This window comes from Rhinopithecus bieti, unplaced genomic scaffold (assembly GCF_001698545.2).
Source record: "Rhinopithecus bieti isolate Rb0 unplaced genomic scaffold, ASM169854v2 scaffold_26061, whole genome shotgun sequence".
Classification (NCBI taxonomy): domain Eukaryota; kingdom Metazoa; phylum Chordata; class Mammalia; order Primates; family Cercopithecidae; genus Rhinopithecus; species Rhinopithecus bieti.
Window position 1 is genome coordinate 441,713 of NW_016811928.1, and position 25,470 is coordinate 467,182.

At 38.0% G+C, this 25,470-nt stretch overlaps 1 long non-coding RNA gene across 1 annotated transcript in view; it reads right to left on the bottom strand.

The window, feature by feature from the left end:
* Window positions 1-215: 215 nt before the first annotated feature.
* Window positions 216-25,470, bottom strand: part of LOC108544310 (uncharacterized) — a 97,810-nt gene continuing 72,555 nt past the window's right edge. The window contains exons 2-4 of the long non-coding RNA XR_001889799.1: window positions 5,371-5,593; window positions 2,325-2,422; window positions 216-313 (exon numbers count right to left, since the gene is read on the bottom strand). This is a non-coding gene — a long non-coding RNA (uncharacterized LOC108544310). The remainder of the gene's footprint in view (window positions 314-2,324; window positions 2,423-5,370; window positions 5,594-25,470) is intronic.

Sequence of the window (25,470 nt, forward strand, 5' to 3'; positions counted from 1 at the left end):
CATTCATGTATACTTTTCTTTCTTCTTTCATTTATCAGGTTGTTTTACTCCAAAACAAACAAACAGGCAATTTGAGTCTTATAGAGAATGCATACTTTATAATCTTGTAGTCTACAAAAAATTTATTTATTGCTGCAAATGGTTGGATTCCCGCTTGTATGCCATGGGAACTGAATTTTTGCCCTAATGTTTTGGCACATCTTCAGTGTACTTACCACTGTAGGAGTGGTGTGTATCCACAATTATGTTATTTGAAAAGAATCTTTGTACTGGAAAATCCCATTGAGATGTAGCATTGCATTTCCAAGGGTGCCTTGGGACAAGAAAGAATGGGGCAGCAATATACAACCATTTGGTTACATCATTCATACCAAAGAAATTGTCATCCTACTGCTGATGGGGAACACTTGTATTTCTGTATTATCAAAGATTTTGCAGAACTGCTCACCCCCCTCTATTCATTTCATTCCAGCTGTTCTAACATAAGGAATGAAGTAGATTGTTTCATTTGTTAAGCATACATTAAAAAAGACAATGCCATCATTTGGGGGGCTTCTGAAGGGGTTTTTGCTCAGTTTGGACTGTGTGTGGAGCAAGCTCACTGCCTTATAACAAAAGCATAAAACTCCGTGGCAACAGAGGCTAAAGTCAAAGGCTAAAGAACTTGTTAAAAGGAAGAACTCCTAAATGTTAAGCATTTAGGAATAACAAGAGAAATGAGAAAGGAAGCAGGGAAAAGGTAAAGGAGAACATCAGAAGGAATGTGCACTGCCCCAGCACTGTGTCCTTTTATAACCCTTTGGGAAAATGCACTCATAAGGCTCCAGTGGCTCCTTCTGGAATTTACCCTCCATCAGAGAACCAAAAGATTGTTCTTGTTTGAGCCCGTGCTTAGTGCCTTCTAAGTATGTATAGATTTGGAGGGGTTTTTTTTTTTTTTTTTTTTTTTAAAATTTTAAAATTGTTTTAGAATGTATCAGACTTCTGAACATATCAAATGTCTGATTTGTATCAAATGTCTGATACGTTCTTGTCATGTTAACTTGAGATATAAGCCTTGCCCTCTCCTTGAGAATCTTCCATTTCTTCATATGGTATTCCTTGCGGGGAAAAGAAAGAGAGATCAGACTGTTACTGTGTCTATATAGAAAGAAGTAGACATAAGAGACTCCATTTTGTTCTGTATTTGAGATGCTGTTAATCTGTGACACTACCCCAACCTTGTCCTTGCAAGAGACATGTGCTGTGGTGACTCAAGGTTTAACGGATTTTGGGCTGTGCAGGGTGTGCTTTGTTAAACAAGTGCCTGAAGGCAGCATGCCTGTGAAAAGTCATCACCATTCTCTTAAACTCAAGTACCCAGGGACACGTACACTGCCAAAGGTCCCAGGGACCTCTGCCTAGGAAAGCTAGGTATTGCCCAAGGTTTCTCCCCATGTGATAGTCTGAAATATGGCCTCGTGGGAAGGGAAATACCTGATCGTCCCCCAGCCTGACACGCGTGAAGGATCTGTGCTGAGAATGACTAGTATAAGAGGAAAGAAGGGTTCTTGGCAGCTGAGATAGAGAAAAGCATCTGTCTCCTGCCCGTCCCTGGGCAATTGTGGAAGCTTCTCGTGTAAGACCGATTGTATTTCGTTTACTGAGAAAGGAGAAAACCGCCTCAGGACTGAGTGACGGCCAGCGGCAATGTGGCTCTCTATGCAGCTAAAAAGTTTATGAGATGTTTGCAGTATGCATATCAAGCCAGCACTTTTTCCTTAAACTTATTCATTCACAGAGATCTTTTATTCATATGTCCTTACTGGCTGAACTTCTCCTGGGAGGATCTATTATCCATGCACTTCGTTATTTCTAAGTGGTAAAGATAATGATCAATAAACTACTTGAGGAATCATTAGACCGGTGCCAGTTGTGGGTCCTCTGTACACTTGAGCGTTGGTCCCTGCCCCACTTTTTTTTCTTATATTTGTCTCTGTGTCCATGTCTTTTTCCAAGTGTCGTTCCACCTAATGAGAAACACCACGTGTGGAGGGGCAGGTCACCCCTTCAATTCCTGCCTCATTATACTTTCTGTATATACCACAGATATCCAAATATTCTTTCCTTTTCACTCCTATATATATTTTCCCATTATTCTTGAATCTCAAATACAAGAATACATACTACTGGCCGGGCACGGTGGCTCATGCCTGTAATCCCAGCACTTTGGGAGGCTGAGGCAGGTGGATCACGAGGTCAAGGGATCGAGTCCATCCTGGCCAATATGGTGAAACCCCGTCTCTACTAAAATACAAAAATTAGCTGTGCATGGTGGTGCGCACCTGTAGTCCCATCTACTTGGGAGGCTGAGGCAGGAGAATTGCTTGAACCCAGGAGGCAGAGGTTGCAGTAAGCAGACATCACGCCATTGCACTCCAGCCTGGCGACAAGAGCGAGACTCCATCACACACACACACACACACACACACACACACACACACACAAAGAATACATACTACCACTGCTTTTCCCCATGCCAATGTGAGACATTGCAAATTAATCGTGGAAATCTTAAGGTATATGAACGATTTTTAATATGTGTTCCAGGAATTCATCACCATGAGAGCAGAGCTGAAAAGTAAGATGAAATGAATTTTCACATCCTGGCTCAGGAATGTGAAAACTTAGGAATTGGGAGGGCTCCCAAAATACTTCTCTGATCATGAATTTGGGGAAGAATATATATCTATGTTTGGTCCAATAGTAATGATAAAATTGATTCTCATTTCCATATAATTGTACAAGGCAACATTTTATCTTCCATTAGACTTAGCTTTTAGTCACCAGATACACAGAGATTTAGTATTTGAGGATTACCACTGATTTTTTAAAGTCATTTTCAGACAAATTTTTAAAATACACTATATTCACTTGTAAACTATACAATGGAATACAATCATTGCATTTGCCCTTTCTTCTCCAAACTCTCATTGCAGCCTCACTGCCTGCACTAGTGTTAACTGGAGGGTTTGGTTTCATCTTTCTGAGAGCTAAGACATTTTTAAAAGCTGTTACTTCTATCTAGAAAGTTCTCTTTTGGGTGACTTGTCTATTGACTCACACCTTGTTTCACTCTTCCCTCCCATAGTCCTGGTGGGATTTGAGGTCTTCTTCCTTCTAATTTAACACAGTCACTAGGAATCCTAGGGGCCCACACGTGGGCCAGTTTTCTTTACCCTTAGCGGGCTACATAGCACATTAGTTTCCCTAAGAAATCACTAATAAGGGTATATTTATCTAGTGTATTCTCTTTTCCACATATACTCCTTGAAATCATGCAATGGAGACAGGTAGTTAAATTCAAGGACCTAGTGATCCTGATCTTGGCCACAGAGTCACAATCAATATGACAATGTGTGTCAAAGTAAGGTGAGTCTGTGCAAGGTATGTGTGGGAGAGCATGGGTTGAAGAATTTTAATGTCTTGATCCTGGCCATAAACGAAGATATACAACAGGTAGTTAATTGAAGCAATTTATTATTTAAAGAGGTCGCTTCAGTCTGAAAATAAATACCTAGGAAAGGCTCTTGATTTGCTAACTTGTGTTTCGTGATTTTAAATACAATATTATTGAGCTAAACGCTCTCCCTGACAGGTCAGGTTTCTAGCCTAAAGAAACTAAGAGGTCATTCTAGGGTTCCTGGCTCTTTTTATCTAGATCAAAATAAGTTAACATTTCTCCCATTGTTTTCCATCCAACAAAACCACCTCCTCAATGTTTCTGACCTATGCTAAACACACACACACACACACACACACACACACAAACATCATTTAACAGAAACAAAGCTTAATCCAAAAGCCTGGCCGGCCCAATTTTTTTTCAAATGATTATGAGTCATTTCTCCCTCCAATTTCTGGCATCCTCTGAATTTGTGCTCATTGAATTGCTGTTTAAAGCTGTATCTTTAAACCTGCCTTGGGCTCTTCGAACTCTTTTCCCTTCAGCCTTCCACCTGCCCAAAGCACCCACAAACACATTGCTAATGTTGTGTTTTGTTTAATTAGAGAACTGTGGGTTTATGAGTCATGGGAAAAGGAGATTATGTGCAGCCAAATTAAGTTTAAATTACTCTTTGGATATTCCTCTCTGTGTAAGCCATGGTGACCACTCTACCACTCAGAGAAGATTTGCTGGGTTCGGAAGGAACCTAATGAGAAAGTGTTAGGATGACTTTGTGGGAGAGGAGAAGAATGAGTCTTGTGTTTATTAGTTGGTGGAGGATCCAGTAGATGAAAATCTACATTCACCATCAAAAACCATGATCTTTACTTATCTATCTGAGTCGATGATGCTTGAGGTTATAATACACAAATCTGTCTTTCCTCTCCCACTGCAACTCAAATGCCTTTACACCTTTGTCTCAACTAATGATTTTCAAAGTGGGTGAGCAAAGCAGACCAGTGATTTGTGCAAACGAACTAATGAAAATGGTATTTATTTGTGTTTATTCTCTAAATAGTATTGTCTGGGCTTTACTTATTGTACATTTATGAGAGTTATTAAAAACACATAAATAAATAGATATTGTGAGGGTGCGACCTCCTTATTTTATGGCTTGAAAATAGTTGGAAGTCTCCAACTAAACAGTTGTCCTGTAACATACGTTTGGGGAATGTGCCCAAGAGAGTGACAGCTTTCTCCTCTCCCGTTATTGACCCCTCTTCCCCACAGAAATGCCACTGCCCTGGGCAGTGACTGAGGGTTGTTATTAGATTTTTAAATCTACTTTGCAGGTAGTACCAATATTTCTATCTCCTTCTTGCGGCCTTTCCCTTTCTTCCACCATCTCTCTTCAAACTCATCTTTGTTCAGGGTGCTAAGCAGAACATATCTCTTTCACTTCAGAGAGAAATCTTGGCACGATTCTCTCTCTCTCTCTCTCTCTCTCTCTCTCTCTCTCTCTCTCTCTCCCTACCTACCTCCTTTCCCTCCCCTACTCCCCTCTCATTTTCTCTCTTTAGGAGAAATCAATTTTCGGTATGTCCAGGTGGGGGTATGGGATATGTCCCAGATGGTACATAACAGAGAAATTCTTGTATCCCGAATTGAATCATTTGCCATTTCTCACCCAGATGTGCTGGATTTAAACTTAATGTTTGTTAATGTTTGTACAACTTGACATAGTCCTTTCTCCTTCCCTATTTCTCTTTTAAACACAGTGAAAAGCAGAAGCAAGCATCATGAGATCTGCTTTATGTATTTACTTTTCTAATCAGTGAACATAGTATCTTATGTTTGGTAGTCATTCAATGAATATTTGTGGATTTGGCAGTGCTTACTCTATGATAGTGCTTCTTACTAATCTAAGGCATTGGTCCACCAACCTTGGTGTGAGTCAGAATCACCTAAAGAGCTTATTATAGCCAATTGCTGGACTTCAACTTCAGAATTTCTGAATCTATAGCTCTAAGGAGGGACTCTAGAACTTACATTTCTATGAAGTTCCCAGGTGAACCTGATGCTGCTTGTTGGGAATCATGCTTTAGGAACCACAGCTCAAGGAAGTGTGCTATATATTTTCGGCAAACATACAAATGAAAATAAGATCTAGAAACAAAGAGGCTAGATTAATTTTAAAATGTACATTTTCCTTATGATATTATGGCCTTGTTATATCTCTAATTACTAAAGGTAAAATATATTAAAATTAAAATTCATCATGAATAAATTTGAGATTTTATAAATTATTTGTGCTATTGCTATATGACAAAAATATAGATAATTGAAGATTTGGCTCTGTATTCACAATAATATAAATAATATGTATATACTATATAATTTTAAATGTATATTCAAAGAGATAAGCTTATTTCTTTTGAACAACCGCCTTTCAAGTTATAGGTAACCAACCACATTTTACAAATGAAGAAAAAGTTTCAAAGAGGTTAAATGAATAGTGAAGTTTACATTAGCACCCAGAGCTAATTGGCAGCAAGTTATAAAATAAAGAGAGAATACAAAACTCCCTATCTAGGACTATAATATACTCATTGGAATCACTAGAGAGAAAAAGTACTACAAGTGGTTCCATATTCTGAAATCAGTACACAACTCTGTTACAAGGCAAGGGACATCAGCTGTGCAGTTGTTTCCCCAAAGGGGGGAAATCTTTGATTCAACCTTTCTCCTACTGACTTCCCTCCTGTATTCCCTTCAGATGCTCTCCAAAAAGTTTTGAAATATCTGTCTTCTGATTTTCACATTTGTGCAGTATCCCCATGTAATTTCTTTTTTCATTGACTTGATGCAATGTAAATTTAAAGCATTTCTCCTAATGACCTTAACAACTCTTACTTGCTGGGAGTATACCATCTCTAGAACCCAGCCCCCACTACTTATGTTCCCATTCATTTAATTCAATTGAACCATATAATATTGGAGCCAAAAGCTACCTTAAGACAACATTGAGTCCCTAGCCCCTCATTTCACAGATGAGGAGGTAAGGAACTTACACCAGCATTTAAAAAGCACATAGCTAGTTAGTGACAAAGCTTGTGCTGAAACTAAGGGATCCATCCCTCTTATGAAAGCTTTTCACTAGACCATACTACTCTCTCTGGAGTCTCCATTCTTTCCTAGGAAATGAAGGAACATGATAGAGCCAAATCAATTGCCCATACTGAGAGACAGACGGGGCAGAGAAAAAGTGCCAAAGGCATAGAAGAAAATGTAGATGGGGACAGAAAATGGCATTGGAATCCTGGACCTGTTTTTACTTAACACTGACCTGAGGCATGTGGCTTTCCCTCTGTGAGCCCCAGATTCTTCTTTTATGAAATGGGGACCAAAAATACCTGTACTCAAGGATTCTTGATATGATAAAACAGGGCCGAGCTCTGCTGAGAATATATAGTCGTGAATAACAAACACATTCTCCCTCTGTTCCTTATTTCTCACACTGTTCCATCTTTCTGCAAGTTATACTCTCCACTGATCATTCTTTCTGTCCCCTGCATCTGTAGAATTAAATTCTTGGAGTTTTCTCTCTCCCTTGTCGTTGTTCTTTTCTTTTCTCCTATGCTAATTTTCCCTTACGCTATTGCCCTTTCTCTTTCATCACGTGTAACCTTGAGGTCTCCTTCTCCTTCACATCTTTTACAAGCTTTTTTCAGAGCACCCACAATGAATAGGGTTTGCTTATAAAGAAAGGTGATCCCAGTGGCATCCTTGTTCCTCCCACATTTTCTTCCTCTGCGGTTTAAGGACTCTTTCAACTGTGCTCTATATACACTTTCAGTAACTAACAGCTATTAACCAGGCATTTGGAAAACTGCTTAAGACATATTCCCAACTTTATTAATATAATTAATATAATTAATATAAATGCCCCTTCAGTGTAAATATCAAACTTTAGAGTTTTTTAAATTCTTCTTTATCTATTGTATTTTCTAGCTTTAGAAATTCTTCATTATATACCTGTTACCTCAGCAAGATATGTGACACTTGCCTGAGTTCTACTTTGACCCTGCACTACTGTTGAAATATCAAACAAGTAGGAATAAAAGATATTCTTAAGATAGCCAGAGAATCATTCACTTGAAAATTTCTCCATTATTTTGCAACTCTGAGAAGTCGCCAACATCGTTGCGAGATTTGGCTTGTGTACACCTGGAAAATGTGAGATGTGAATATTTCATGTTGACACTCTGGCTTCACTTCCTCAGGGGTGGGGGAGGCAGGCTGAACTGCATGCATTCAACCTATCACTAAACTGTAACTTAGTATGTGCTATAAGGGGTTTGCTGTGGCATCTTAGTCTTGCAACATTTACTCCCTATCTTTTCACCCAAAATGAGTTTATTTAACTGTTTATGTATGGGAACAAGTACTGTTCAGGGTCAGCTTTAGCCCCAGGTAAAGAAGGCAGATGTTCATGGGGGTATGATTTAAAGGAAGTCCACAGTCTTTTACAGAAAATACTTTTCCTAACAGCTTTACTGAAATTCCCACATTAGTCACTTCCTTGGAATGAAGTAGTGAGGGGAAAAAAGTCTGATAAAATAGGCAAGCTATCCAAAAGTTGTAGTACATAAAGCCCCTTTCACTTACAGATCAAATCAGATAAGCAGTCATTTAGAAGGATTAAAGAGGGTAAAGATTGATAGAAAATAGGAGGAAAACAAGGCAAGGAGCTTGTCCAAGCTTGGAAAGGCAACACAATCTGAAGGAATTGATAAAAAGAGAGACATCACTAGGGATACCTTCATGATCTGAAAATGACTGCTTATGATCAACCACAGTGCTATGTATGCATATATCCATCCATATATCCAGCTATCCCTCCACCCATCCATTCATCATGTATTTATTCATTCATTTAACAAATGTTCATTGAGTAGTTTTGTACAAAGCACTGCAGTGATACACTAACGACACAGAGATGAAGGGTGCTCAAGTGTTTATTCTCAAAGAGCTTACAAAGAAACAAAAGCAGGCAAATAAAATTTATAAATCAGGGTCTTAAATACTATCATAGAAATCAGCTTGTGGTGCTATAATAGCAAGAACTGACATTTATTACTTTGAGATAAGATGTTGTTCCATAGGTATATTTATTTACGTAATCCTTCCAGCAATGCTCTGAGGTAGGTACTGTTATCAGGTTCATTTTACAGAGGAGGAAATGGTGATAGACTGTAAGTAACTTGCCCAAAATTCTGCAGATAGAAATAAACAGGATTAGAATGTAAGCCTAATTTACTAGCTCCAAAACCCATTTTCCTGACTCAAGAAGCCACAGGAGTCATCGCTAACCTATCACCAGATTTTAATAGTCATCTCTGTTTGAAGTTTTGGCTAGTCAAGAAAGAAATATAGCTCTTCACCCCAGGTGTCCAGCTTCTGATAGGTAGCCTGATAGCAGGACTAATTTGCTATTATTCCACCAATTACTTCACTTGGTAAATAGGATTTACCTATGATTGGTATCATAGGATTATGATAGCGATCGCTTCATTCACTAGAGCCTCACCGTAAACAACATGACTGGTTGAGCGCTTAAACATTAAGGACATTCATTGGCGAACTGTACCCTTACAGATTAAAAAAGGCTATTAGGACACCTTTGAATTATTATGATTTGGCCATTTTCATTGTGAGTAGAGACAGGCATTGGGTATTTCTCAGATTCACAAAGCAGATAGTCGATTAAGGAGTACAGGGAGGCCAGTGGAGATTTGTGAGCAAGACAAATTTTGTCAGGGAATAGGGAGGAGACCTAGGAGACTGTAGCATCTAATTTGATACATTATAAGCCACAAACATGTCTGAATGACCAAGAGCCAGCCACAACCACAAAATAACCAGGATAGGTCCAGAGTCAGCAGGGAAGAGCTAGGAAGAAGGCCAGGCCGATAATGAAAGGGGGCATTAAGGTACACATTAAACTCTCCAAAGAGGGAAAAATAAGCAGAATTTCCAAGGCATCCCTAACAAAAGTTGAAGTATTAACATTTTGCTAAAGTAGCAAAAATGGTAAATTTGCTGGTTTCACTAAGTACATTATATTGACTTTTTTTTTCTTCTCTTGAAGTGGGGAGGTGGTAAGGCGTCACTGAGCCGTAGTGACTGAGGATGTAAGAGACTTTTCAAAAGTGGCACAACAACCAATTACTTGGAGTTCAGAAGGAGTGGTTTATTTTTATGGCATTGGAAAATCAGCATATTTGGAGCTGACGTCCAATGCCTTAGCTAGGTTGCCTGAACAACTTGGGACTCCAGATGGGAGAGTAGCTAGCTGCCTTATTTCATGGAGTAAGCTGCCACTGAAACCCAGGACCCTTGATTGAAATTTCAGACATCTGATTTTGTCAGAGTTCGGATACCTTTCCTTTGAAATGCCCTGCCTTAATAACTGCTCTAACCCATTGCCAATCTTTCCAGCAAACATGTCTCCCAATGATTGGGAAAATTAATGAACAGGCACTAGCTAATATAATTAAACCCAAACACTCCTGATTTCAGTATCAAGAAAAAGCCACTGCCCTGATTTTCTCTTGACAACACAAAAAGTCTTGCCATCTTCGAACTGTTTAATTATTGAAATGAACTGTAACGGTACACCGGATAGGGGCAGAGGTCACTGAGCACGACTGGAAGTGAGAAAGCGGGCAGGGGCTGACAGAAGGGCCTGCCAACGCCTCGGGCTGCAACTACAAACCCACACACTATTTCTCAGGCGTCCAGCCTCTGGTAGGTAGCCTGATAGCAGGACTAATTTGCTATATTCCAGAGGTCCAACGGTGCTTGCTTGTTTTAAGACAAGCCAAAATATGCTCTGGTGACGACCACGACATTGCAATTCCCATGCCCTACCACATTCCTCTTTTCAGATCCCAGGCATTTTTTCCCTTTCTTTTTTATTTTTATTTTTTTCTTTTTGCCTCCCTACGTGCAATCCAGGATGTAGACAAAATGAATTCCAAGTGACCTATGTGGGGGTGGATTTTTTTTTAGAAACAAACAGCAAATTACGTGAAAAAAAAAAATCCTGTTCTCACTTTTTTTTTCTTTTTGGAGGGAGCGCATATGTTTATTTTCTCAGGGACACTCTCTGGCAATGACGACGGAACTTAGTTCTATGAAAGTGACATTTTTTCCTCAAAATGTTTAAATACTAAATACCAGCCCCCGGTTTTGCTTGACTTTTTTCTTTACCTTTTAAACCTAATAAAATCTGTGGCCATTTCTGTCTTTAAATAGAGATGTCCAATTTTCTGTGATTCTAGAACACCAACATCTGGAATCGTTGTTTTTTTTCCCCTAAAAGATCATTAATAATATTTAGACTGTTACCAGAGACGATGATAGGGAGAAAACCTGAAAAAAAAAGTTGCTAGATATGTTAATATTTGCTAAATCAGAATAAAAGTATAATTTTGAAATAGATTTGTCAAATTACTTAATAATTAAGCAAAGTTAGAAAATAAATACATCCAATGGTTGGATAAAAGATAATTCCTAAACATTTTAGTTTAGGTGCTCTAAATTACAAACATAACTCTTTTTTAAGAAAAATAACAATTAGAAGTAACAGGATTTGGGGTAGTACCAGGGATGGCCTCAAGCAAACTTGTAAAGTTGATATGACTTGCCTTTCTCATTTCCAGTCTTCCCTTTCTGTACCATTCTCTTTGATGCCACCCTTCCTGCACTCCACACCTAGTACTGGTGGGACTATTAGTATTATTTATCTCACTCAATGTTACTGCCTTCACAATCTCAAATCACCTTAGTAATACTTACTCTAAGGCCAAGAAATGACAGGCGCTTAAGGAGAATTGAAAATCTTTTAATAGTAGAATGTGGATATGTGGCACATTTTTAAGATCAGCAAAGATATGAGAGGACTAGATGTTCCTGTATATGTGCATATCATTTTTAATCTAAACTGGAATACCTCTGAGAGAGAAAGAGGAGAAATTAATGATTTCAATGAGACAAGAAGCCTAAGCCAGGAATATCCCAAATAAAATGGGATAATGCTTGATAGTAAAGAAATTCATGTTCAGACATACATGAGATGGCAGTGTCTTGTCATTTTTCTACACAGACTACCCTTTTGATCTTTGTCATACAGCTCCCATCTCTTCAGCCTTACCTGCTGGATCCACATTCCCAGATTCCTAGGGTCTTATTTTAATCCTTGCCATCACCAGATATTTTCTAGCCTTTCCAGATTGATGTGCTGGGACCAGGTAAGAATTTAGTGTCTCTAGTCTAGTCTCCAAAGGAGAGGGCTCTCTTCCATTCCTCAGTTTCCCTGTCCTGGTCTAGCTATCAGAGAGCCAAGGCTCCCCATGCGAAGAAAGCATTGCCAATTATGCATCGTTCTATGGGTGAAACAGTAAGAACATGTGAAAATGCAACATGACTTTACCGTAAGCTGACATAGTAGTACAAGCATTTAGTATCATAGGAAGAAAATCCAACTCTCCACAATATTACAGTGTATAGAGCAAAAGCCTGGTACAGCCATGATGAATTTATTAATCATTCTACAGCTTCCCAGACACAAAATAAAAATAAAGAAGATCCTTAGCAATCCTTTGGAGAAGTTTTGTGAAAAGGTGAAGAATGGCTAGCAATGGTTTTCAAACTTTACTATGTATAAGAATCTCTGGGGCTCTTATTTAAACTGGACCTTGAGTTCCACCCCTCAGCAAGCTTGATTAGATGTCCAAGAATCAGAATGCTTAATAAGGGCATCTGGCCATTTGAATGTAAGAGGTTTATGCAGCCTAAAACACAGGTAAAATCTTCATCTTACTGAGTCATTCTTAGTCATTCTCTTGCCAACACAGAGGATGTCATAGGCATATATGCAACCTTTTCTTACTGCCTAGAAGTCCTCATATGTTGAGAGGCGTGTACAGACCTACATACCTATTGGACAAGAGGCTTTCTCATTCTTATAAAAGTGGCATGCTGTATGTGTGGTAAAAATAGACTGAGTTTGGCATAGACTTGAAATTAAGGACTAAGATCAGTCTCCAGAGAAATAATGTTAAGTGCAGCCTAAACCCCATTCAAGAAGAATCTGTGATTCCCTTTATGATCCAGCCTTGGCAAAGAAAATGTGGTTAAACTGTGGCTCAGCCACCTCCGCGATGTAGCGGAACAAACACTGCAGGGAACATGAATGAAATTACTGTTTGGAAAACATCTGAATTTTTCAAACCAGGTGAGTTTTCCTCCTTGGTTGTCTAATTTAACATTCCAAAATGGGAAGAAATCCAGCATCTGTAAACTGTACTTAATCCATTCTTTAAATAGCATTCCAGCCTTTTTCATTTCTCTCCACACTGCATTTTGTTGTTTTTGTCTCAGAGGCTTTAACACAAGGCCGGGACTTGCATTGGGAGGCCTGTGGATTACAGGAAATAATGACCTGTATATATTTAGTTGTTCAAAGGAAATTAGAGTAGCCTGATTTTTATTATTCCCCATTGCCCCACATTCTCTGGTGTAATAACTTGCCCTGTTCTCTAATTTACTTTTACATCATCGGAAATGTATACCATTTAGCCCAGATTCTCCCATGACCAATCAGGACCTGCTGCTGAGCTAGGTTAACAAAACCTTGCACGGAATGGCAAGCCTTCCTAATGCAGGCCAGCCAAAGTCAATGCAGAGCTGCTCACTCCAGAAAGTATGTGAACTGGAGAAAGTCATTTACCAACTTCTTCCCTTAGGTAGCCAGTGACCACTGTATGCCCCTGCTGTTAAATGTGACAGCTAACCTTTTCGGGACTGGTGTCATTTTAGATTAACCTTCTTTCGTAAAAATGTGTAGGCAGGTTCCTTCTGGTTGAGCTTTTCATTGTTAATCCATCAATGTATTTCCAGTGACACTGCCTACTCCTTCTATCTTTCCTTTTCTCTCACCCCAACTCTTACCGCCCAGCGTGGATAGTCTCATTAATGTTTACATTCAGAATCTAAACTTCATCTGCTTGCATTTTTTTTTATTTAAAGAGGAAATATATCTGTTTTGGACTTTGCTTTTGAAAAGAGTTATGATTAGGTAATTAGATCATGGTTTATTGGGACTTCCTAGTCTCATAGCACATATCACCTGTATTTGCTGTATTATTGAGGGAAGAGAGAAACATGGTGAGAAATATATCCTGATAGCAGATAAATACCACAATATTTCCAGAACATTTGCATCTTACCAGCATTTCTTCCATTACAATTTTATGTATGGTTTATGGACACTCTGAGAGGAAAGCAACATTTGAAAGCCAAGACAAGCTGATTTTTGTTAGATTCAGCATGTTTATTTGGGACCTTGATGAAGTTTTGCGAATTCTCTCAGTTTCATTGCAGCAGTTTTAAATTGTGTGCTCTCAGTTGGTAGGATTTGGCAAGATAAAAATTAAGAAAAGTAGTAAGTAGTTTTAATAATCATAACTTTTGAAATTCATTCCAACATGGTCATATTTTAAGAGCTCAGTAAATTTGGTCTTCATAAGCTTGTCTTCATCTCTTCCCAAACAACATTTCTTTTCAGTCTGAGCAGTTACCTGATTATTAAATAGGTTCTCTAGTCCAAAATAAACTCAAGTCACTCATATCCATTATACTTTAATTTCCTTCAGTCTCATATATTACAAGATTAATTATTGGTTTTGTTTTGTCCCCTTCCTGCCCCCTCTAAAACAGCAGCAATCCACCTCGTTTTCCTACTGATAATTTCTTTAAAGGACTTTTTAAAATTAATATTCTCTCCAGTTTGATACCCCTGAATGTTCCACACAGCTTCCTAAATCTTAACTAAATCCTCCTCCCAACTCTCCCACAATAGTAATCTCTGGTTCTAGTTCAAAAGACAATTTAAAACAGTTGCTACTTTATAGCAACTTTAATGATCCAGCCATGGTCTTATTATTAAAACTTAGGCAATTTCTCTTACCAAATTGTCCCCCTTTTCCTAAATTCTAATCCTGGGTAACATGGTAAGTTGGCTGGATCTGTCCTCAGAGGTTGCAGATACTCCTTTGGGATACTCTGGCTCACTAAACTTCCAAGGACCTATGAGCTTCAGCAAAATTTTGAAATATGAATAGTTTATACTTCAATGTGTATTTAAATCAGCTAATGTTTGTCCTTTCCAGAGAGCTGACGAGGTGGCCGACCATGGGCCTAGGGGTGGGGGAGCTGGATGAGGAATGATCCAGTGGAGTGGAGAAGAGAAATCCTGACTGTTTTCTCTCAGTGACAAAAGCATTCTATTGCCAAAGTTCAGATGGAATATATTTATTCCATTTGATACCATTCATTCCAAAATAATTTCATAAGGGATCATGAAAAAAATATTATGGCAGGAGAGACAGATAATATATTGAGTTATTTCTCTGAAGATACAAATTTGGGTTTTACTCTGTCTTTCCCTCATCCTTCTTCCCAAAGCTGCTAGCATTTTTGTTGCATCAGGTATTATTTTATGTAACAGCTTTGTTGAGCTGTAACTCATCTACCATTTATCATTCACTCATTTTAAGTGTACCATTCAATGATTTTTAGTAGAATCACAGAGTGTGCTTCTAACCCAATAATCAATTTTAGAACATTGTCATCACCCCCAAACACCCCTGCCTTAGGCAACCATTAATTTACTTTCTGTCTTTATAGACATAACCATATGGGTATTCTATGATACGTGGCCTTGTGTGAATAGCTTCTTTTGCTTAGCGTAAGGTTTTCAAGCTGTATACATGTTGTAGCATGTGTCAAATATGTAGTTCTTTTTTATGGTTGAATAGTATTCCATTATATTGCTATACCAAATTTGATTTATCAATTCATTAGTTAATGTACATTTGACTTCACACTTTCTAGCTATTATTATTAACGCTGCTAGAAACATCACATGCAAGGATTTTTTGTGTGTGAAAACAGATGTTTTCATTTTTCTTGGTTATATACCTAGGAGTGGAATTGCTGGTCATATGGAAAGTCTATGTTTAGCCTCTGAGGAATTGCCACCTGTTTTCCAAAGTATCTGCACCATTTTACATTCCCACCAGTAGTGAAGGAGTTTTTCAATTTTCCTACTTTCTTGCCCACACTTGTTATTATCTTTCTTATTACCATTGTCCTGTAAATGTGAAGTGGTATCTCATGTTTTGATAATCGCTTCCTTCATGGTTAATGATGTGGAGCAACTTTTCACGAGCTTGTTGGTCCTTTGCATGTCTTCTTTGAAGGAGCTTCTATTCACACCCTTTGCCAAATTTCAGTTGGAATATTTGCATTGATATCATTAAGTTGTAAGAAATATTTACATAGTCTAGATACAAGTTCCTTTTCAGATACGTGATTTGTAAATATTTTCTTCTATATTCTAGGCTGCCTTTCACTTTCTTGATTGCATCCACTGAAGTTCAAAAGTTTTCCATTTTGATGCAGCCCAAACCATCTATTTTTCTTTAGTCACTTGTGTTGTTAGTCTCATCTTTCAGATGCCTTTGCCTAATTCAAGACAATTAAGATGTGTTTCTATATTTTTTCAAACATTTCTATAATTTTAGTTCTTACATTTACAACTCTGATTCCTTTTGAGTTAATTTTTGTATGTGATGGGAGGCAGAGTGCAACTTCTTTCTTTTGCATGTGGATCTTCAGTGGTCACAGTTGAAAGAGTATGTTTCCTTATTGAATTGTATTGGCATCCTTATTGAAAATCAATTAATTATAAACATAAAGATTTATTTCTAGAATTTCCATTGTACTCCATTTATCTAGATCACTAGATCATAGTTTGGATGTCTGTCCCCTTCAAATCTCATATTGAAATGTTATCCTCAGTATTGGAAGCGATGCTTGGTGAGAGGTGTTTGGGTCATGGGAGTGGATCCCTCATCAATGATTTGGTACCATCCTCCTTGTAATGAGTGAGTTCTCATTCTGAATTAATGCAAGAGCTGGCTGTTTAAAAGAGTGTGGCACCTCCTCCCTCTCTCTCTCTTGTTCCTTCTCTCACCATGTGATGCTCCTGTTCCTGCTTCAACTGCCATCATAATTAAAATCTCCCTGAGGCCCCACCAGAAGCCAAGCAGTTACCAGTGCCATGCTTGTACATCCTGCAGAACTGTGAGCCAATTAAACATCTTTTCTTCATATTTCTTCATAAGAATACAAATGGACTAATACGTTATGAATCTGCTTTTATGTGAGTACCAAAATGTCTTGATTCTATAGCTCTGTGGTAAGTTTTTAAATTGAGAAGTATGAATCCATCAACTTTGTTCCTTTTCAAGATTATTATGACTGCTCTTGGTTCCTTGGATTTTCTTATGAATTTTAGGACCAGCTTGTGAAATTCTGCACAAAACGCAAGTGAGATATTGATAAGGATTGTATTGACTCTGTAGATACTCCGGAGAGCACTGCCACCTTAACAGTATCAAATCTTCTGATCCATGAATATCAGATGTCTTTCCAATTATTTAAATTGTCTTTAGCTTTTTTCAACAATATTTTGTAATTTTAAAGTATATATTTTATACTTCTTTTGCTCACTTTATTCCTAAGCATTTTGTTCCTTTTCATGACGTTTTTAAAAAATTTCATTTTCAGGTTCTTCATTGCCAGTATATGGAAATATAATTGACCTTTGTATGATGTTATTGTGTCCTGCACCCTTGCTGAACCCATTTATTTTCTCTAAGGTTTTCATAGATTCTTTAGGATTTTCTGTGTACAAAACCATAACTTCTACAAATACAAACAGTTTAATTTTTTTTTCCAATGAGGATATCTTTTATTTGTTTTTCTTGTCTAATTACTCTTGCTAGAACCAGTAAAATGTTGAATATAAGTGGCAAGAGTGATGTTCTTGTCTTGTTCCTTATCTGGGGGGTAAAGCTTTCACTCTTTCACCATTAAATATGAAGTTAGTTGTGGGTTTTTTGCAGATGACCTTTAGCAGGTTGATAAAGTTCCCTTCAATCCTCAATTTATTGAGTGCTTTTTCCATGAAAGGGTGTTGGATTGTGACAAATGATTTTTCTGCATCTATTGAGATGATCATGTAGTTTTTGCCTTTTATAAACAAGGTTTATTCAATTAATTAATTTTCAGATTCTAAACCAACCTGGTATTCCTGGGATAAATCCCGCTTGGTTGTGGCATATGATCCTTTGTATATGTTGGTGGATATGGTTAGCTAGTATTATATTGAGGATTTTTTGGTCTATATTTATGAGAGATTGTTCGCTTTCTTGACTTGTGGTGTCTTTGTCTGGTTTTGGTATCAGAGTAATACTACTCCTCTTAAAATTAGTTGGAAAATGTTCTCTCCTATTCTGATTTTTAAAAGAATGCATAAAGACTTGGTTCTGATTCTTCTTTATATGTTAGGTAGAATTCATCAGAGATGCCATCTGGGGTGGGGATTATATTTGTGGGAAGTCTTTAAATTCCTAACTCAATCTCTTTACTTGTTACATGTTGTCCCAAACTGTATTTTTGTAGTTCTAAAAGGGGATGCATTTCCCTCTTATTTGAAAAAGCCAAAACTCATTGAAATATTATCTTTGATGTCTTGGTGATGTGGGGAATAAAAAGGAGAATATCTCCAAAAGCATCAGCAAGAAAGGAGAAGGAGAGACTTTTCTGTACTGGAGAGATATAAGGTGTATTAGTCACTGGCATAGTTCTGTGGAAGGGACAAGATGTTATACAAGGGATGTGATGCAAAAAAGGTCAATGGACATAATGTTTGGATTTCCATGATCTCCAACTTTTCCCTGCCAGGAGAGACCCTGGGAACTGCAAAGAAACCAGGCCTGAACATGTCTATGTAGGCTGATACAAATGGAGCCTCAGCAGTATGTAATGTGGATTTATGGCTAATTACTACAGAAGTTCCCCCCGCAGAGTCTTAGGTCTTGCTCTAAGACCAATGATTTTACCATAGCTCTGTCAAGAGTAGCACTAACATCAGAAAGTCTCTTTCCATCTTAATAGAATGGAGTCTTGGTTGGATTTGAATTCATTTCAGTAAAATAAAGACACAGAGTAATTCTTAAAATCTTCATTTGTTAATTATAATTTATATCTGTTTCATTGAAAAGTCAACAGCATGGTACAACTTATATAGTTCTCCACAGTAGGCTAGGGATGCCTGACCACTCCTTCAGAAAAGCTGAGTATTCTAGAACTTATTCTAGGCTTTCAATCCTTTTCAGTATAACACAGAGATTGAGTAGAGATTAAGCTTGCTGATTCTGAAATCAGAGTGCCTGGGATTAAGTCCTGATTCAGATAGTTATTTGAGCATGAGCAATTTATTTAGCCTATCTGTGCCTCAGTTGCTTAATTTTTTAAAGTAGGCTCAATAAATAATACCTAATGTAGTGCCTACCATGAAGATTTATATGAAAATTAAGTGCTATTTACTCTTTAACTACTATTATAATTGATATTATTTCCAGAAATAACTAGCCAAGAAACAAAATTCTGTCATGTATGATTCTTACTACCATATATGGTAATTTGATTATTACCAAATATTTTCCTTATTTGCTATTTCTATCTCTGATAATCACACCTTCCTGTCACCAATTATCAACACATCAGTCAACAACTATTTTTTCCCTTTCACTTTTGTCAAGATCTAGAGATTCTTCCTTTACATTATCTTTCACAATCCTTCCTTTTTCCTCAGTCCGTCACAGCTTTTACTCATACTATTGAGAAACACTCTTAAATCTTTCTGCCTCCAGTATTGCCTTTTCCCAGTGAACACTTACTGAGTGTTTATACCTGCCAGGCTCAGCTCTGGTTTTTGAAACCAATTCTTTCCACTCCATGGCAAAGCACTGCTGGAAATGTATTGTCAGTCTTATTTTGGTGACCTCTCCTGGTTCACTCAGCTAATACATGGCAGTTCTAGCATGTAGATTTAGTCTTCTGAGTCTGAAGTCCATGCTGTCCCTTATCTTTCAAGCTGCTGCCAAAATAACTCTGCTGTAGTGCGGCTTAGATTGTAACACACTCGCTTCAGTGAATCCTTGTTGCTTATAATGTCTAAACTATCAGCCTTAGAATTCAGAGCCTGCAATCATCTGTCTCAGATCTACATTTCTAGCCTTTCTACTCACTGATCTTTCTCACACCCACTGCATTCCCAACAAAACTTATGCCTTTCTGTTTTAGAGCATGTCGTGGAATTCCTTGCAAGGATGTCTTTCCCCATGCTTGTCCCTTGTACTACAGAGTCCTTCTGCCCAGTGCTACCTCCTCCGTAGGTGCACTAAATCCCAGTTGGACGTGCAATCCCCTCCTCCCTACTCCCATTGTAGCTTGTATATAACCAGCTAACAACTTCCATCATTCTACTTAATATAGAAAAAAATGTCAGAGAGAGGTGAGATTAAAAGGATATCAGGGAAAATAGTTAGAAAGACAAGCTGCGAACTAACTGGGAAGACAAGCTTTTCTGATTTCAGCTATGTAGACAAGCAAAGGAAAAACCAAGAGCAGAGAGGAAGCTCATGGTAATGGAGAGTAAAATATATTTCACTAAAAGGAACCAAATTGTTTCATTTTCTCATTTATTAGAACATACAAATTACTAGGTGAAGTGAAGGATATCACCAGATAAGAATTGTGGCAGCACAAGGAATTTGGCTTCCCTATGAAATTACTGGCTTGGTGTATTTTATACATCATTTTTGGATGTTAATTCAGTTTTATTCAGATTTTTTTGTTAGAGTGCCTATCCAGAATTGAAGATATTCCTGGGACTTAGGAGGGTGGGAAGAGGCCAGAAGTAGCCATATTCCATGAAATTAATTACTTGGACAGATTCATGTCAGAGTGCACTGATAGGGATATTAAAAAGTCATATGTGAACACATTTTATTTTCCATGTTAGTGTAAAAGTGCCAGAGCATGAAGAATCTGGTGTCTTATTCACAGTGCCTTGCTTTGTGCCATTTATATAGTGATGCAAAGTTCAAGATTATTTGGTGAGGCTTCGCCATTCATTTTTAATAAAGAGGATTCACGGTGTGGTAGTATATCTATCCCCTAGTACTGAGTTAGGGAGATGGAGGGAGGAATGTTGACTGTTCCCCCTAGAATCATAGAGAAAGGGGAGGTACAATGTGCCTTGAGCCAGAGGTAAGTGTGGCATCATATACTCATGGGCTATGGTGTGTAGAGCTTAAGGCAAGATTTCTGCATTTGGAGAAATTCTTCTATTTCCCCTCCCTCACCAAGATACCAAAGATAATATTTCAATGAATTTTGGCTTTTTCAAATAAGAGGGAAATGCGTCTGCTTTTAGAACTACAAAAATGCAGTTTGGGACAACATATAACAAGTAAAGAGATTGAGTTAGGAATTTAAAGACTTCTCACAAATATAATCCCCACCCCAGATGGTATCGTTAATGAATTCTACCTAACATATAAAGAAGAATCAGTACCAACTTTTATGCACTCTTCCAAAAATCAAAATAGGAGAGAACACTTACCAACTACTTCCCAACTCATTCTAAGAGGCCAGTATTACCCTGATACCAAAACCAGACAAAGACATCACAAGTGAAGAAAGATACAGAACAACATCTCTTATAAATATAAATGAAAAAACTCAATCATATCCACCAACATTTTGGACAACTTAATTCTTCATTGTGTGGCTAGTTCTGTGCCTTCTATAAAGTTTAGCAGCATCATTGGCCTCTACTCACCGGATTCCAGTAGCATTACTCTAGTTGTGACAACCAAAAATGTCTCCAGACATTGCCAAATGTCCCCAGTGGGGAAAAATTCCCATAGTTTAAGTCAGTGAGCTAAGAGGAAGCCTCTGGGGAGATGTTAACACTAAAAGTCATAAAAGGCATCCAGCTGATATGTCACTTTGAAAGAACTACCCAAAGAGGGAGAATCTGGGCATCAGCGAACCTGGTGCAATTCCTTCAACCAACTAGCTTATAGCTACTGAAGCCACAGCAAGTTTGTTTATGTAGGGATTAGGAGTTGAAGATAGTAGAAGGCATGACTGAGGTTAATAGCTAGGAAAAAGGAGTGTATCCATGTAATACAGCTACACACAATCATGACACTGGCATAATACCAGGGTCCAGGGCACAGTGGAACTTGCTAAGAGATTGTCAGAATGTAGCATTCTGACAAGGAAGAGGCGAGGAAGAATAAGGGGAGAACTAAGAAAGTGATACTCAGATGTCAAGCCAGAACAGCATCTCTCTTGGCATTCAAAAAGAATAGATGTATAGAAAAGAGATGTGGAGAGGTACCACACATGGACAGAGCAAAGCCTGGTCCTCATGACTGTCTAAAAACAGGGGCCTGAATGATGACTGAGGAAAAAGCCAAGTTCTAGGAACTGTGGCACCTAGAGCAAAGTTGGACCTGAGATTCTGTGACTAGAGACACTGCAGGGTGTGAGCAGTGAGCTAGATCCTGAGCTGACCCCTGGAGCTCAGAGGTAAGCAGGAGAAGTCATGTCATGGGTGAGATAAGCAGCACTGGTGATTCAGAATGGGTAGGTTCACCCTTAGTGCTGCAGTGGCACACCCCAAGCAGTCCACTTAACTCAGTTGAGTCAGTCAGAAGGTACTAACACATTCCTGGTCATCCTGAATAATCATGCATTTGAGGATTTTGCAATGACCTGGTTGAAACACTCAAAATATAATCTTAGGTGGAGAAAAAAAAGAGCAACCCACCTCATACACAGCATGATCTTACTTTTATATTAAATGGGTAAAATATGTAATTACAGCTAACTACTTATGAATATCAACTCCTAGGAAACATAAGGGACGGAGAGAGTGAAGTTACTCTTTAAGATGTAGAGATCTCAAAGTTAAGAAGGGTTTGCATGTTACATCTCTTCCCTTATATGTTATCTTCTATGTTTTGAGTAATGAGTACTTTAATAATCATCTCTAGGTATCTTATAAAAATGAACTTCCTGTCTCCATCCATGATTGGTCTGGGAATTAGGAACAACTGATTCTCTGAGTAGGACAAATATTAGCCCTTATAAAAAAAAAAATCTTGAGGAAGACCCAGCCTAAGGAAAGTGTGGGAAATGTCGAAAATGTGGTTTGCTCAATGAAATGAATAAACTCCTACATAAACTTAACAGGAATTCAGCATGTGTCATCAAAGTACTTTCTTCTTAACAGACAACTATTTTGCAGTTTTGAAAAAGGAAGCAACTTGTTCTCTTTCTCTTCCCACCCAACCATCAACTGCTCTCTGGGGGGAAAAAGAAAGAGAGAAAGAGGAAAGAAAGAGAGAAAGAGAGAAAAGAAAGAAAGAAAGAGAGAGAGAGAGTGAGAAAGAAAGAAAAGAAAAGGAAAGGAAAGAAAAGAAAAAAGAAAAGAAAAGAAAAGAAAGAAAGAAGGAAGGAAAGAAGGAAGGAAGGAAGGAAAGAAGGAAAGAAGGAAAGAGAAAAATCCTAAACCCTTTGGCCACATGTAACTGTATACTGGACTATGGAGTACAGAGTTTGTTTGGGATGATGGATAGTTTGACAATGTAACACAATCAGACAAGACCAGCCATCAATCACTTTAAATCAATGATAAACCTTGGGTGTGTTTTGTGCCACTTTCATTCATTCTGGTGCCCAGAGAGTTGCAAAGAACAACCTCATGACCTCACATGAGCAAAGAAAATGGCTTTTAAAGTTGTTTTCAGGCTCTGTTCATCACTCATTCCTGGGTGAGATGCCAGGAAATAACTTTCATGTTTTTTTTTTTCCTCAACCTATCTTTCTCACCTCAAATGAAGTTTAGATGGAGGATATGCACAAAGACAAAAAAGGAAAATAGAATTGATCTGAGTGAGCAAGGCTTTTGGTTAGTTGAATGAAATTGAGTTCCTAAGTTCTTTTAAAATGTATCTGAATTATGAATCTGCTCAGAGTTCCCTGCTGTATTTCTGGAAGGAAGTTTTGTTTAGGCTTGAGTTTTTCTTGGGTCACTACAGAACATTTGGAGCAGGGCACTGTGGTCATCAGTGCACACAGGACATTGCTGTCACTATTCCTCAGATGGGGCCCTCAGGAGTCTTCTTTGCCAGAATGGATATTTTAACTGTGACCCTTATGGCCATAGTTATTAATGTTAAGTCCCCACCTCTAGAATTCCTAGACCATGTCATGAGTGATATTGGCATCTCTTAGGGTCAAGAATATCTTCCACTGGAGAGACTGAGGGTCCCTTCTAGCCTCAGAAAGACCTACAACACTTTCAGAACACTTCTGTTCTCTAAATGCCCTTATAATATATTCTTCTCAACTCAAATCATTAACTCAGCTTTGGCACCTTAATTGATCCCCCTCATGTTCATGAAACACAAAAGCATTTTTTGTCCTCACTGATCTTCCTTTCCTAGGCCCAGAGGGAAGAGAAGAAGTAACAGCAATTTAGTCCTTCAGAAACACAGAGGTTAACTGCACCAATTTAGAATGAAGCCAAGGGAAAGGATGGACAAACTTAGTTTTTATCTCCTCTTGTTACATGTGTTCATACAAAGGTTTGCTGGAATTAGTTACATTTTATTTATTCCCATGACATATCAACCCACCAAAAGATGCTTTAGATTTTCCATCTACCAGGAAAATGCTTTATTATCTGTCTCGTGATACTGTCTTATGAATGCATATTCCCCCATCAAATTGTATCATGATGCTGATACAATTCTGTTTAACAATAGAAAGAATTTTGCAATTTTTTAGAATGCTGAGATTTTATGATATACACACTAATCAATAAAAAGTTCAGTGGGACTGAATGCTAAGGAAGTAAAGAACCAGTAACGTTTGTGATCTAAACACTTCAGGTTACAAAGCAACCTGGATAAAGAAAACTCACTGGCCTGAAAGTCAAATCCCTGGTTAGGTTCCAGGTTGCTTTCTAGATAGTGGACTATTGGCAAGGCTTTGCAAGTCTCTTCTTTGAGTCTCAGATTCCTAGCATTTTCATAGAATGATTTGTGCTTTGGGGATTCCTTGGATTAGAAGCTATTTCTCTTGCAACTGTGTCAAATTCCCATTATCTATTTTAAAAAACGTTGCCTTCAGTGAGAGTTATACAATAATAACAATGTTTTCATCATTTCTGTTGCTATTATTATAAGAACAAAAGCAAATATGAATTTTCCCAATTAAGCTGTATAGGCACATATGATGTTTAATACTGAGTGTCAACTTGATTGGATTGAAGGATGCAAAGTATTGCTCCTGGGTGTGTCTGTGATGGCGTTGCCAAAAGAGATTAACATTTTGAGTCAGTGGGCTGGGATCATGGGAGTTAATACTCTCTAATAAACTCATACATATATATATACACACACATATATATACATACACATATATACACATACATACACACACACACACACATATATGTGTTATATTAGTTCTGTTCTTCTAGAGAACTCTAACTAATACAGATTTTGGTACCAGGAGTGGTTCTAGATGAAAAGAGTATTAAGGATGGAGTTCTTTCATTGGTTTTGGGGTTTCTGGAGTTGGCTGCTTAGTATTATTAAACCCCAAAATGCTAAGGACTCTACTTCTAATAGTAAGGAGAATACTGATAGTCCTTGGCATGAACTGTTTAGAGAGTTATGCACAATAAATCCATTTGACACTCCTGATTCACTGCTTGTGAGGGGCATAATATCTTTGACTATATGTGGAGAACCAAGGAACATAATGAAGTTGGTTGGTTGCTCCTAAAATCACTGGACAAAGTGATGAAAGAAAATGATGAACTCAGGGATTCTAACTCCCAGCTTCAGAAGCAGATATTGAGCCTCAAATCTGCTAAGATTGCCCTGAGTGAGAGTCTTATCACATGCAGAGAAACAGTTGATATTGTAGAAAATCAGACATGAGTTCTTATAATACCAGTAGCTGACCTCCAA